Source organism: Thalassophryne amazonica, chromosome 8, assembly GCF_902500255.1.
Source record: "Thalassophryne amazonica chromosome 8, fThaAma1.1, whole genome shotgun sequence".
NCBI lineage: Eukaryota > Metazoa > Chordata > Actinopteri > Batrachoidiformes > Batrachoididae > Thalassophryne > Thalassophryne amazonica.
In genome coordinates, this window is record NC_047110.1 from 101872786 (window position 1) to 101886268 (window position 13483).

General features: G+C 40.6%; 1 pseudogene; it reads right to left on the bottom strand.

The window, feature by feature from the left end:
• Positions 1-11471, bottom strand: part of LOC117516193 — a 38894-nt pseudogene extending 27423 nt beyond the window's left edge.
• Positions 11472-13483: the final 2012 nt, after the last annotated feature.

The following is a 13483-nucleotide window of genomic DNA, read 5'->3' on the forward strand; positions in this document are numbered from 1 at the left end:
ACTTATTTTCCCTTTCATATGGCTAGCATACTGGCATAGTATGTTACTATGCTTTTTAACTCTTTTCATTCATTTTATTAGGAAACGGAACGTGCCGTGGCCTCAACTTTATATCTAAAGTCTGGGTGTTTTAGTGACGTTTAGGGCTAGTGGCCGGTGATCACTTTAGAATTTCTTATGTTTTTCTTGTTGCTTAATGCTGACAAATTATACTTTATTTGTTGTCTTTCTGATGCCTGATTCGTTTTTTTCTCTCTCTTTGAGGTGCGGCTCCATCCAGAGATGAGTGTGGTGTCTACTTCTGCAGGCCTCCCGTCCTGTGCACCGGCAAAACTTCCTGTATATTCATTTTGTAAATTGTGTGGCATGGCCCAAGCAGATGGTCACCCCTTTGAGTCTGGTCTGCTTGAGGTTTCTTCCTCAAATCATCAGAGTGAGTTTTTCCTTACCACTGTCACCTGTGTGCTTGCTCTGGGGGTTGGTAAGGTTAGACCTTACTTGTGTGAGGTGCCTTGAGGTAACTTTGTTGTGAGCGCTATATAAATGAAAATAAATTGAAATGAATTTTTATCTCTGTAAACTGTGACTCACCATACTCCAGTGGCTGCTGAGAATTTTGGAGGTATCATGGAAAAAATTAACAAAAAACTTTGCAAATTCATCGTCATAGTTGTGCTCTGTGTTAAACAGAATCTGAGATATGATGCTGGATGCTGCATTGTGAAACATCACTCGGGGATTCACAGCCTTGCCTAAAAAACAAACAATCAAACAAACAGAAAAGTAAAAATGATATAACCTTAACAACAGAGAAATCCCTAAAGACACACAAACCCTCCAACATGCAGTGAGTGGACAGAGAGACAGATAAAGTGGGTTTCCATTGCAGATTTGTGCAAACGTTAAGGAATATTTTCAGGATGTCACAAAAAACAACTTCAAAATGACAGCATTTCCAATGACTGATGTAATGCAATGACTGCTTTTTGTCCTCTTGTGATAACTCTAATTCCAGTCGTCATAGAAGTGGATCCTCCTACGTCCTCCTCAACATTACCATTTTGCTGTTGTTTGTTTTTCTTAAATCTAATATTGCTGTAACGTGTTTGTTCTTTTTTCCCCTCAAAATACATGTTTTCAATTTGCACATTTTCAATTGACTATCTTAATAATCAGAAAATAAATTGTACGAGGTCTGTGAGAAAAGTATCGTACCTTTTTATTTTTTTCAAAAACTATATGGATTTGAATCACGTGCGATTACATCAGCCAACCTTGAACCCTCATGTGCATGTGTGAGTTTTTTCACGCCTGTCGGTTGCGTCATTTGCCTGTAGGCAGGCTTTGAGTGAGCACTGGTCCACCCCTCCCGTCGGAATTCCTTTGTCTGAGAACTTGCTGAGAGACTGCCGCGGCACGCAGCCGCTCATCACGCGGCAGCACAGAGAAACACCTCTGTATTGGAAACCATTCGAAAGATTCAGGCGGCTTTTGATGGCTTTCGGTCGAGTGAGTATCTAAGAAATTGTTTAACAGCTGGGCATGTTCCAACTTGTCCTGGGTCAACAGAGACTTAAATTTGGAAGTTTTCAGCTTGAAACAGGCTGACGACGGAGGCTCGGGGCACGGCGCACTGTCCGGCGCCGTGGGCTGTCCTTAAAGCGATAGTAACACTCCTTAATCTCTCATCAGCCGTTAAAATTTTCACCGAAAACCATATGAATTTCTCGAATGGTGTCCACTTGGATGTGTCTCACAGTTTCTGAAAAAGTTTTGATCAAGCAAAGCGCCAGTCTCTCAGCAAGTTCTCAGACAAAGGAATTCCGACGGGAGGGGTGGACCAGTGCTCACTCAAAGTCTGCCCACAGGCAAATGACGCAACCGACAGGCGTGAAAAAACTCACACATGCACACGAGGGTTCAAGGTTGGCTGAAGTAATTGCACGTGATTTAAATCCATATAGTTTTTGAAAAAAATAAAAAGGTACGATACTTTTCTCACAGACCTCGTATATCCTGAAATTCATCAAATTACAGCAACATAATGGCGACAAACCTTTTTGACATCTAATGAACTTTAATGCACCAAATCAATCAAAAAACAACTTTGTTTAGCCTATGTAATATCCCATAGACATGTCTGCCACCTGTTGGATAGTTAGTAGATGCTGGTTTGATGATGGATTAGGAGCAGGTGTGACTGTCAGTCAGCGAGACAGAATGTTTTACGACCAAACGCGCTAAACTGGAGAAATAAACAGTTACCTTCTGATTACAACAGTTGGCTAAATGTCATTTGAGAGAAAAAAAACCTGTGTACTGTTTCGAATGTGAACACACCAATGGTGTCTTCAAGTATTTTCAAGATGCGGCTTGTCTCTCTCAGAATTCTCTCTTCCATGGGCTTTTTTCCAAGACCAAAATTTCGCAGATTCATCAGGCCAAAGCGTCGTTGTTCTCTCCATTGAGGACCGTATCCTCCCAGAACCACTCCTTTAACACCAGCTAGAACGGCAATGTGCACAAACAAACTACAGATCACAATGAGGAGAAAAATATATGATATGCTCGACTTTTTGAACAAAGCATTTTGTGGTCTTGTAGGAAAGCTCTCTATTGCTATAGCTTGTTGCAGCTTTCTGTAATAGAAGATGCAAATAAATCAACGCTTAAGGACCAAACCCTCAAAATACTCTTCTGTTCTTCTTTGCACATTAATTTCTCTCAAGTGCTGGAAACATTCGCCACAATAAAAAACACTGGATAATATTTATGACGTCAGTTGAGTGATGCCTCCCTCAGAGAAAATGGGCTTTTTGATTCATTCAGAATCAGAATCAAATTTATTGCCAAGTAACATACAAGGAATTTGATCTGGTGTTATAGGCGCATAAACAACAACAACAAAAAAATACTGATGAAGAAGTAATTGGTGCATAAACAACAATAAAAGTAAAAGGAAAAAATACTTCTGTAATAAGTAAAGGAGTCAAATAGACAAATAAGCATATAGGCAAAACTATGTCAATTGTATAGGTTCTTGTTATCATATACACACTATTATTATTATTATTATCATTATTATTATTTTATTTTATTATTACTTTTATTTTGTCATTTGATTTTTTTAATGGACCATAATGGAAATAAGTGTTTTCACTTTCTTGTGTCATCCATGTATTTTTTAACATATTTACAATTATATTATGTACTTACATTGAACTTACTAAATAAAATCACACATGCACTCACGTTTTTAATATAAAGATGATTTACCGCCCCCTGCTGAGTCCAGAATATAGTTAGCAACGCTAGCTAATATCCATAGTTTCCCAAAAAAGATTAGTCCTGTCAATGTTCCGTTTTGGTGGCGTTCATCCTTGACCCAAAATACATAAGCATACCAAACGGCAAATGTAAGCTGCCCTCAGTTTTGCCGTGATTGAAGTTACACTCTCGTACACACACACAATCTGCCACAAGTGGGTGCTTCTAATTTTAGAGCCAAACAGAGACGGTGGCGGAAGACAAATGCAGTACACTTCACACTTATGGTACTAGCAACAAAACAACTAACTACAGTTGTATGCAAATGTTTGGGCACCCCTGATCACTTTCATAATTTTTGTTTATAAATCATTGATTGTCTGGATCAGAAATATCAGTTAAATATATCATATAGCAGATGAACAAACTGATATTTGAGAAGTGAAATGAAGTTTCTAGTATTTACAGAAAATGTGCAATAATTATTTAAACAAAAATAGGCAGGTGCATAAATTTGGGCACACTTGTCATTTTATTGATTTTAATACATTTAGCACTAATTATTGGAGCACAAAATTGGTTTGGCTCATGTGCGTGCGCGTGCACGAGGACGTGAACACGCACGTGTGTGTGTGTGCGTGTGCAGAGTGCAATGGTACCAAACGTATGGAACCAAATTTGCACTCTAAATGGAACCAAGCTGCACTCTAAATGCAATGGAACACAAATGGAATGAATTAATCCATGACATGTGACATACAAAGCACCAATCAAATGACAAGGATCCACTCAGCCGTTATATAATACACAGTATTCTGTGTCCTTAATTTACAGTTTTACTATACACTCATTTTTTTCCAAAACGCTTGAGTGTTGTTAGACAGAAAGGTGATGTAACATAGTGGTAAACATACCACTGTCCCAGCTTTTTTGAAACGTGTTGCAGGCATCCATTTTAAAATGAGCAAATATTTGCACCAAAACAAAAAAGTTTATTATTTTGAACATTAAATATCTTGTCTTTGTGGTGTATTCAACTGAATATAGGTTGAAGAGGATTTGCAAGTCATTGTATTCTGTTTTTATTTACATTTTACACAACGTCCCAACTTCATTGGAACTGGGGTTGTGTGTGTGTGTGTGTGTGTGTGTGTGTGTGTGTGTGTGTGTGTGTGTGTGTGTGTGTGTGTGTGTGTGTGTGTGTGTGTGTGTGTATATATATATATATATATATATATATATATATTACAAGGTTGGGTAGGATTACTTTGAAAGAATACATGTGGATTACATGTATGTATGTACATACATTTGGATTACTTGTAATCTGATTACTTTTGGATTACATTTCAAAGTAATCCTACCCAACCTTGTGTGTGTGTGTATATATATATACATATATATATATATATATATATATATATATATATATATATATATATATATATATATATATATATATATATATATATATATATATATATATAAAGCAAATGTTAAATAGGTCACTGTGAACATTATCTTCTAGGCATCTAAATGTCTGCCAAGCCATAGGCATAGGAGGTGGGGTCTATTTGGGGGGACGACACCAAATTTGCCTGAATTTCAGAAACCCCCATGACTCTTTAAATGACCACATATTTACATACCCATATTTATATTGGTGACCAAATAACGGTTTGATTGTTTACATCAATTGCGAAAATAAGTCTGACAACATTTTAGGCCATTCTATTCTGTATTCAGTCTACATGGCCCATGCCCGAATTTCCCAGCCGATCTGCCTGAATTTGAGCGTTTTGCCGAGCCCAACCGCTCCCCCTGCTCCTCCCACCTCCTACACCTATGTGCCAAGCTGCAAGGACATGACTAAGGTGTCAAGTCTAACTTGTCTTCTAAAGGGTGTTGTGGTAATACTGATGGACTCACATGGTCAGGGGCACCACCGGGGATTTTGGCCCCCATGAAAAGTAATCTTACTGCCCCCCCCCCATTGTTTTGTCAGTATTATAATTCTATTGCACATAGTACAGCAACATTTACCTTTTACTTCAAATGCACGATTGACCAGCAGGTCATGTCCTCTGCCGGAGAAGTCAGAAGCCTTGTTGATCAGAGCTTCTTTTACAGCCTGCAGCCCGTTGAGGATGACAGCAGGTCTGGGACCTATGAAGATGCTGTACACGTTACCATAGCACTTGGCCAGCTGGAGACAGAAACCAAAGATTCAATAAGCACAATCATGAATTCAGTTTTTATCTCTTATCTTATACATAACTTAAGATGTTTTGCTTTAAAATCTAATCAGCAACAGATAATAGGTGGAAAAGAGCATAAACCAGATTAAAAGAAAATACCCAGAGAGTGCAGTGACAAAGTAGACAAACAAAGTGGACCCTTGAAGACCAGAGCAAACTCACTTTTTGCTATCAATGATCAATTACTTAACAGAACAGGAGGTCAGAGGTCACGTCAGTCAGAAGATTATCAGCTAAATGAATGAGTGACGTAACTCTGTTCATCCACCGGTAGTTCCTAGTAAGATTAACATGATTGCAAAATAATAACCTTTAATAAATATCTTTGTGGGATTTTGGGTTCTCAGCAGACCTGTCCCACATAATTAATCATTAATCCTGACACGTGGAGCACCTTTACAAAGCCTTTAGGTTCAGTTTGGATATGGAAAGCTGCATCAACAGAAAAGATTAGCATCTTGCACATCAGCAACTCACACCAAGATGACAAATACACAGAAATGACAATGTCTACTACAGTAATCAATTCAATCAATCAATCAATTTTTTTTTTATATAGCGCCAAATCACAACAAACAGTTGCCTCAAGGCGCTTTATATTGTAAGGCAAGGCCATACAATAATTATGTAAAACCCCAACGGTCAAAACGACCCCCTGTGAGCAAGCGCTTGGCTACAGTGGGAAGGAAAAACTAGCTTTTAACAGGAAGAAACCTCCAGCAGAACCAGGCTCAGGGAGGGGCAGTCTTCTGCTGGGACTGGTTGGGGCTGAGGGAGAGAACCAGGAAAAAGACATGCTGTGGAGGGGAGCAGAGATCGATCACTAATGATTAAATGCAGAGTGGTGCATACAGAGCAAAAAGAGAAAGAAACAGTGCATCATGGGAACCCTCCAGCAGTCTACGTCTATAGCAGCATAACTAAGGGATGGTTCAGGGTCACCTGATCCAGCCCTAACTATAAGCTTTAGCAAAAAGGAAAGTTTTAAGCCTAATCTTAAAAGTAGAGAGGGTGTCTGTCTTCCTGATCTGAATTGGGAGCTGGTTCCACAGGAGAGGAGCCTGAAAGCTGAAGGCTCTGCCTCCCATTCTACTCTTACAAACCCTAGGAACTACAAGTAAGCCTGCAGTCTGAGAGCGAAGCGCTCTATTGGGGTGATATGGTACTACGAGTGTTGTGTGGGCCGCTGAAGAGGAGGTACTGCTGGCCCACCACCACCAGAGGGCACCCTGCCTGGAGTGCGGGCTCCAGGCACCAGAGGGCGCTGCCACCTCACAGGAGCAGCCGGGGTGACAGCTGTCACCTACGACAGCTGTTACCAATCATCTGATCCGCAGCGGTATATCAGCAAGACGTCATCTCCACTTCTTTGCCGAGATATCGCTCTACCGAGGAGGTAACGTATCCAGCCAATCGTATTGTCTTTTGACCATAAATACTTTTTTGCCTTCACGCAGATAGTGAGTAGAACAGCAGGAGACTGTATTGGACCCTTTTGGATAAGTACTCACATTCCTGCACTAACAGTGTTTTCCTGACGAGAGGTGGAGGTGGTTTTTCCACCATACGTGTTGCTGGGTGCAGGCGCACCCACATCTGACTGTTTCTGTTCCTCGCCAGCAGTACCAGATCCGACAAGCGGAGGCAGTGGCCACCTGGGAGTTCGGGACTTGGCGGCTCCAGTATTCCCGGGGTTCGGTGGCGGAGGAAATCGTGTGGTTCCGGTTCTGCTTTGGACAGATGTCTCCTATCTTCGAGCCTGCCCACATGACACCTTTGTGATTCGACTTTATTGTCTATTATTGTAATCGGTTGTGTTTGATGTGCTTATTTCACAACAGTAAAAGTGCTATTTGACTTCCTCCATTGTCCGTTCATTTGCGCCCCCTGTTGTGGGTCCGTGTTCCTACACTTTCACAACAACGAGGTCCCTAAGATAAGATGGGACCTGATTATTCAAAACCTTATAAGTAAGAAGAAGAATTTTAAATTCTATTCTAGAATTAACAGGAAGCCAATGAAGAGAGGCCAATATGGGTGAGATATGCTCTCTCCTTCTAGTCCCCGTCAGTACTCTAGCTGCAGCATTTTGAATTAACTGAAGGCTTTTTAGGGAACTTTTAGGACAACCTGATAATAATGAATTACAATAGTCCAGCCTAGAGGAAATAAATGCATGAATTAGTTTTTCAGCATCACTCTGAGACAAGACCTTTCTGATTTTAGAGATATTGCGTAAATGCAAAAAGGCAGTCCTACATATTTGTTTAATATGCGCTTTGAATGACATATCCTGATCAAAAATGACTCCAAGATTTCTCACAGTATTACTAGAGGCCAGGGCAATGCCATCCATAGTAAGGATCTGGTTAGACACCATGTTTCTAAGATTTGTGGGGCCAAGTACAATAACTTCAGTTTTATCTGAGTTTAAAAGCAGGAAATTAGAGGTCATCCATGTCTTTATGTCTGTAAGACAATCCTGCAGTTTAGCTAATTGGTGTGTGTCCTCTGGCTTCATGGATAGATAAAGCTGGGTATCATCTGCGTAACAATGAAAATTTAAGCAATGCCGTCTAATAATACTGCCTAAGGGAAGCATGTATAAAGTGAATAAAATTGGTCCTAGCACAGAACCTTGTGGAACTCCATAATTAACCCTAGTCTGTGAAGAAGATTCCCCATGTACATGAACAAATTGTAATCTATTAGACAAATATGATTCAAACCACCGCAGCGCAGTGCCTTTAATACCTATGGCATGCTCTAATCTCTGTAATAACATTTTATGGTCAACAGTATCAAAAGCAGCACTGAGGTCTAACAGAACAAGCACAGAGATGAGTCCACTGTCCGAGGCCATAAGAAGATCATTTGTAACCTTCACTAATGCTGTTTCTGTACTATGATGAATTCTAAAACCTGACTGAAACTCTTCAAATAGACCATTCCTCTGCAGATGATCAGTTAGCTGTTTTACAACTACCCTTTCAAGAATTTTTGAGAGAAAAGGAAGGTTGGAGATTGGCCTATAATTAGCTAAGATAGCTGGGTCAAGTGATGGCTTTTTAAGTAATGGTTTAATTACTGCCACCTTAAAAGCCTGTGGTACATAGCCAACTAACAAAGATAGATTGATCATATTTAAGATCGAAGCATTAAATAATGGTAGGGCTTCCTTGAGCAGCCTGGTAGGAATGGGGTCTAATAAACATGTTGATGGTTTGGATGAAGTAACTAATTAAAATAACTCAGACAGAACAATCGGAGAGAATGAGTCTAACCAAATAACGGCATCACTGAAAGCAGCCAAAGATAACGATACGTCTTTGGGATGGTTATGAGTAATTTTTTCTCTAATAGTTAAAATTTTGTTAGCAAAGAAAGTCATGAAGTCATTACTAGTTAAAGTTAATGGAATACTCAGCTCAATAGAGCTCTGACTCTTTGTCAGCCTGGCTACAGTGCTGAAAAGAAACCTGGGGTTGTTCTTATTTTCTTCAATTAGTGATGAGTAGAAAGATGTCCTAGCTTTACGGAGGGCTTTTTTTATAGAGCAACAGACTCTTTTTCCAGGCTAAGTGAAGATCTTCTAAATTAGTGAGACGCCATTTCCTCTCCAACTTACGGGTTATCTGCTTTAAGCTACGAGTTTGTGAGTTATACCACGGAGTCAGGCACTTCTGAGTTAAAGCTCTCTTTTTCAGAGGAGCTACAGCATCCAAAGTTGTCTTCAATGAGGATGTAAAACTATTGACGAGATACTCTATCTCACTTACAGAGTTTAGGTAGCTACTCTGCACTGTGTTGGTATATGGCATTAGAGAACATAAAGAAGGAATCATATCCTTAAACCTAGTTACAGCGCTTTCTGAAAGACTTCTAGTGTAATGAAACTTATTCCCCACTGCTGGGTAGTCCATCAGAGTAAATGTAAATGTTATTAAGAAATGATCAGACAGCAGGGAGGTTTCAGGGAATACTGTTAAGTCTTCTATTTCCATACCATAAGTCAGAACAAGATCTAAGATATGATTAAAGTGGTGGGTGGACTCATTTACTTTTTGAGCAAAGCCAATAGAGTCTAATAATAGATTAAATGCAGTGTTGAGGCTGTCATTCTCAGCATCTGTGTGGATGTTAAAATCGCCCACTATAATTATCTTATCTGAGCTAAGCACTAAGTCAGACAAAAGGTCTGAAAATTCACAGAGAAACTCACAGTAACGACCAGGTGGATGATAGATAATAACAAATAAAACTGGTTTTTGGGACTTCCAATTTGGATGGACAAGACTAAGAGTCAAGCTTTCAAATGAATTAAAGCTCTGTCTGGGTTTTTGATTAATTAATAAGCTGGAATGGAAGATTGCTGCTAATCCTCCGCCCCGGCCCGTGCTACGAGCATTCTGACAGTTAGTGTGACTCGGGGGTGTTGACTCATTTAAACTAACATATTCATCCTGCTGTAACCAGGTTTCTGTAAGGCAGAATAAATCAATATGTTGATCAATTATTATATCATTTACCAACAGGGACTTAGAAGAGAGAGACCTAATGTTTAATAGACCACATTTAACTGTTTTAGTCTGTGGTGCAGTTGAAGGTGCTATATTATTTTTTCTTTTTGAATTTTTATGCTTAAATAGATTTTTGCTGGTTATTGGTAGTCTGGGAGCAGGCACCGTCTCTACGGGGATGGGGTAATGAGGGGATGGCAGGGGGAGAGAAGCTGCAGAGAGGTGTGTAAGACTACAACTCTGCTTCCTGGTCCCAACCCTGGATAGTCACGGTTTGGAGGATTTAAGAAAATTGGCCAGATTTCTAGAAATGAGAGCTGCTCCATCCAAAGTGGGATGGATGCCGTCTCTCCTAACAAGACCAGGTTTTCCCCAGAAGCTTTGCCAATTATCTATGAAGCCCACCTCATTTTTTGGACACCACTCAGACAGCCAGCAATTCAAGGAGAACATTCAGCTAAACATGTCACTCCCGGTCCGATTGGGGAGGGGCCCAGAGAAAACTACAGAGTCCGACATTGTTTTTGCAAAGTTACACACCGATTTAATGTTAATTTTAGTGACCTCCGATTGGCGTAACCGGGTGTCATTACTGCCGACGTGAATTACAATCTTACCAAATTTACGCTTAGCCTTAGCCGAGTCTCCAATTCGCCCAGCCTGGCCTCCAAAGCTACGAATAAGCTACACTTATTACAAGTACCATTACTGCTAAAGGAGGCCGAGTAATAACTAAACATTTCACACCCAGAGCAGAAAAGTGCGGGAGAGACAGGAGAAGCCGCCATGCTAAATCGGCTAAGAGCTAGTATCTGCGCTAAGCTAGCGGATTCCTAAAAACACGCAAAGTGAATAATGTGTAAATAATTTAGAGGTGATTCAGCAGAAGGAGTGCTTTAGTTAAGGCACGTAAAGATTACACTGGGAAACAAATCGTAATCTAGATAACTAGATCAATCTAACTGCGCAGATTAAACAGCTAACAGATACAGAAAAACACCGCTGTGCTCCGGAACAGTAAGTGATACAATACCGCAGTGAGAGCCAACCACCAGTAGAGGCCAGTAGAGATCTGTTATTTTCAAAACATACAACAACAACAACAACAATGCAAAAGTAACAAACAGATTGAACGGCTGAATCTTAAATGAGCCCAAATCTAATCCAGGATAGAAACATCATGAGCAGTGGGATTATCTTTATATCATTTATGTTTAATTTACCCTGTTCCAGTGGCGTCTTTGCACTGAGCTGCAGCACGTTTCCAAACACGGGAATGGGCCAAGGTCCTGGAGGGAAGTTTTTAGGCCTCTCTATGCGTAGGAGAAGCAACAAGACAAAAGCAGCCACAAAGAGCAGAGCAGCAGACGCAAACATGGTGGAACGTGGGCTCTGGGACAAAATATGATAACGGGTGTCACTGTGCTTAAATTGTGTCCCATGCTCACCCCCCGTCTGCTGGAACAACCTTTACACAGTCATGTGGTCTCTGAGCAGGACTCCTCAGTTTGAAATTGTTTTGAATGGTGTTAAAGGGAATCAGTTTGTCTGGACTGATGAGAAATCGCTAAACCTTTTATTAAACTTTTATTTTGAAAGTTTTATATATTTAAGAAAGAAAGAACAACAAACATTGAGCTATATAAAACAACACAAGGCAATAAAACGCAACTTACGATAAAAGATATTAGATGTAGTGTCCACAGTAATTCATTTGTAAGTCCATGGATTTATGCTCACACGTAACGTATGTAACTCCCTTCAGCTTCTCCCTTGTTTGCACTCGGGGTCACCACAACAAACCCAAGGAGGATCTGCATGTTGAATTGGCACAAGTTTTATGCCGAATGCCCTTCCTGATGCAGCTACAAATTATGGGTTGCCACGGAGCCACGTCACTTCCGGCGAAGTGTTGAATCCGAAGGCGAGAATTCGTACTTCCGCGACTGGCCGCCCGATGAAAACAAGCTCAGGCTGCATTGTTTGTTTGTTGAAATCAGCTGGTTTTGTTTGGTCTCTAATTTGCTTCTAACAGCTAGCTGGTAGCTCTCACTGCCTGGAACATGAGATTTACACGCCAAGCTGACCTGAAATGAACCATTGTACATTAAATCGACTTTATTGACGAGTTTGACCCCTACATGACCAAATTACATGCATGTGTATTGAGCTCGGCGATGTTTTCATCGGCCAAAAACAGTCACCAGAGGGCGCCCGGGTAAAGTCTGCGGCAGCCCATATGGAGAAATGTGGCAGGGGTGGGATTTGAACCGGGAACCTTCCGCACCAAGACCAAGAGCATTAACCACTTGGCCACCACCCCTGCGCTCACATCCGTGATTTATGTAAATAATTAAATAAATAAACCGTGTACATGTATAAAACTGCGGACATTTCAGTGGCAGTGGATACTGCATTCATTTCAAGTGTGGCATGTGACATGAGCTATAATCAATAAGCAGCTGTCAGGTGCAGCAGTCATTCTCCAAGTGTGTAAGAGCAGTATGCAGCAGTATTGTGGTAAATGCGTTGACCTGTTTGGTCTATAAGTAACTTGTAGGGGGTCCAACTGTGTCAGATGAATGTCCTCCCAAATCATTTTAATTTCTACAGTGCACATTCAGTTGAGACTGAATGTGTGTGTGTGTGTGTATAGACTTTTTTACACTGAGTTCTACACAGAGCTCAGTGTGGGCTTGATGTTGCGACTTGACATTGGACAGCAGTCATGCGACTGTTTCCGTGTGGTCTTGAACTGAGAGCCTTCAGTTTTGAAAGCAAGTGTACAGTATTAACCACTTGGCCTCCACGCTGCAACAACACCAACATACACATTATTATATGCCACGAAAATTTCACTTGAAGAAAGATAGACCCTTAAGATAGTCCCTGTATAACTAATCGCACAGCAAGTTATATAACATGTTCCAAAAGGACACACTCACTGGGCCTCATGTATCAACGTGCGTACGGCGATATTTGAGCGTATATGGGGTGTACGCCAAAACGGCTATGCTACTTGGCATTTATCAATGTGGTCGTTGGCGTATGCTGTGCTGAAAATATACACCAGGTCGAGAGGTGGTGTAAATTATACACTAAAATGAACCAGCGCTGGAATCCACATAAAAATGTAAATGATCAACATGATAAACAGTGCCATTATACAAATCAATGCATATGTTACATAAATAACACTTTCCTGATTATACTACATAATAATCAATACAAATCCCGCTTTTGCGGGATTGCTGGTCTATCGAGCATGATCCGTGGCCACAGCGCTGACTGCAAAGAAATCACTGCTCGCCTTTTTCTCCAGAGCCTGGAGCCAGAGCAGCGCTGAGCTTAACTTTATGTGGTGTGATCGTTTTAGACAATGAAACTGATAATTACAACTGTAGTGTTGTCATTCCCTTCGCCCGTGCTGCAATCAGG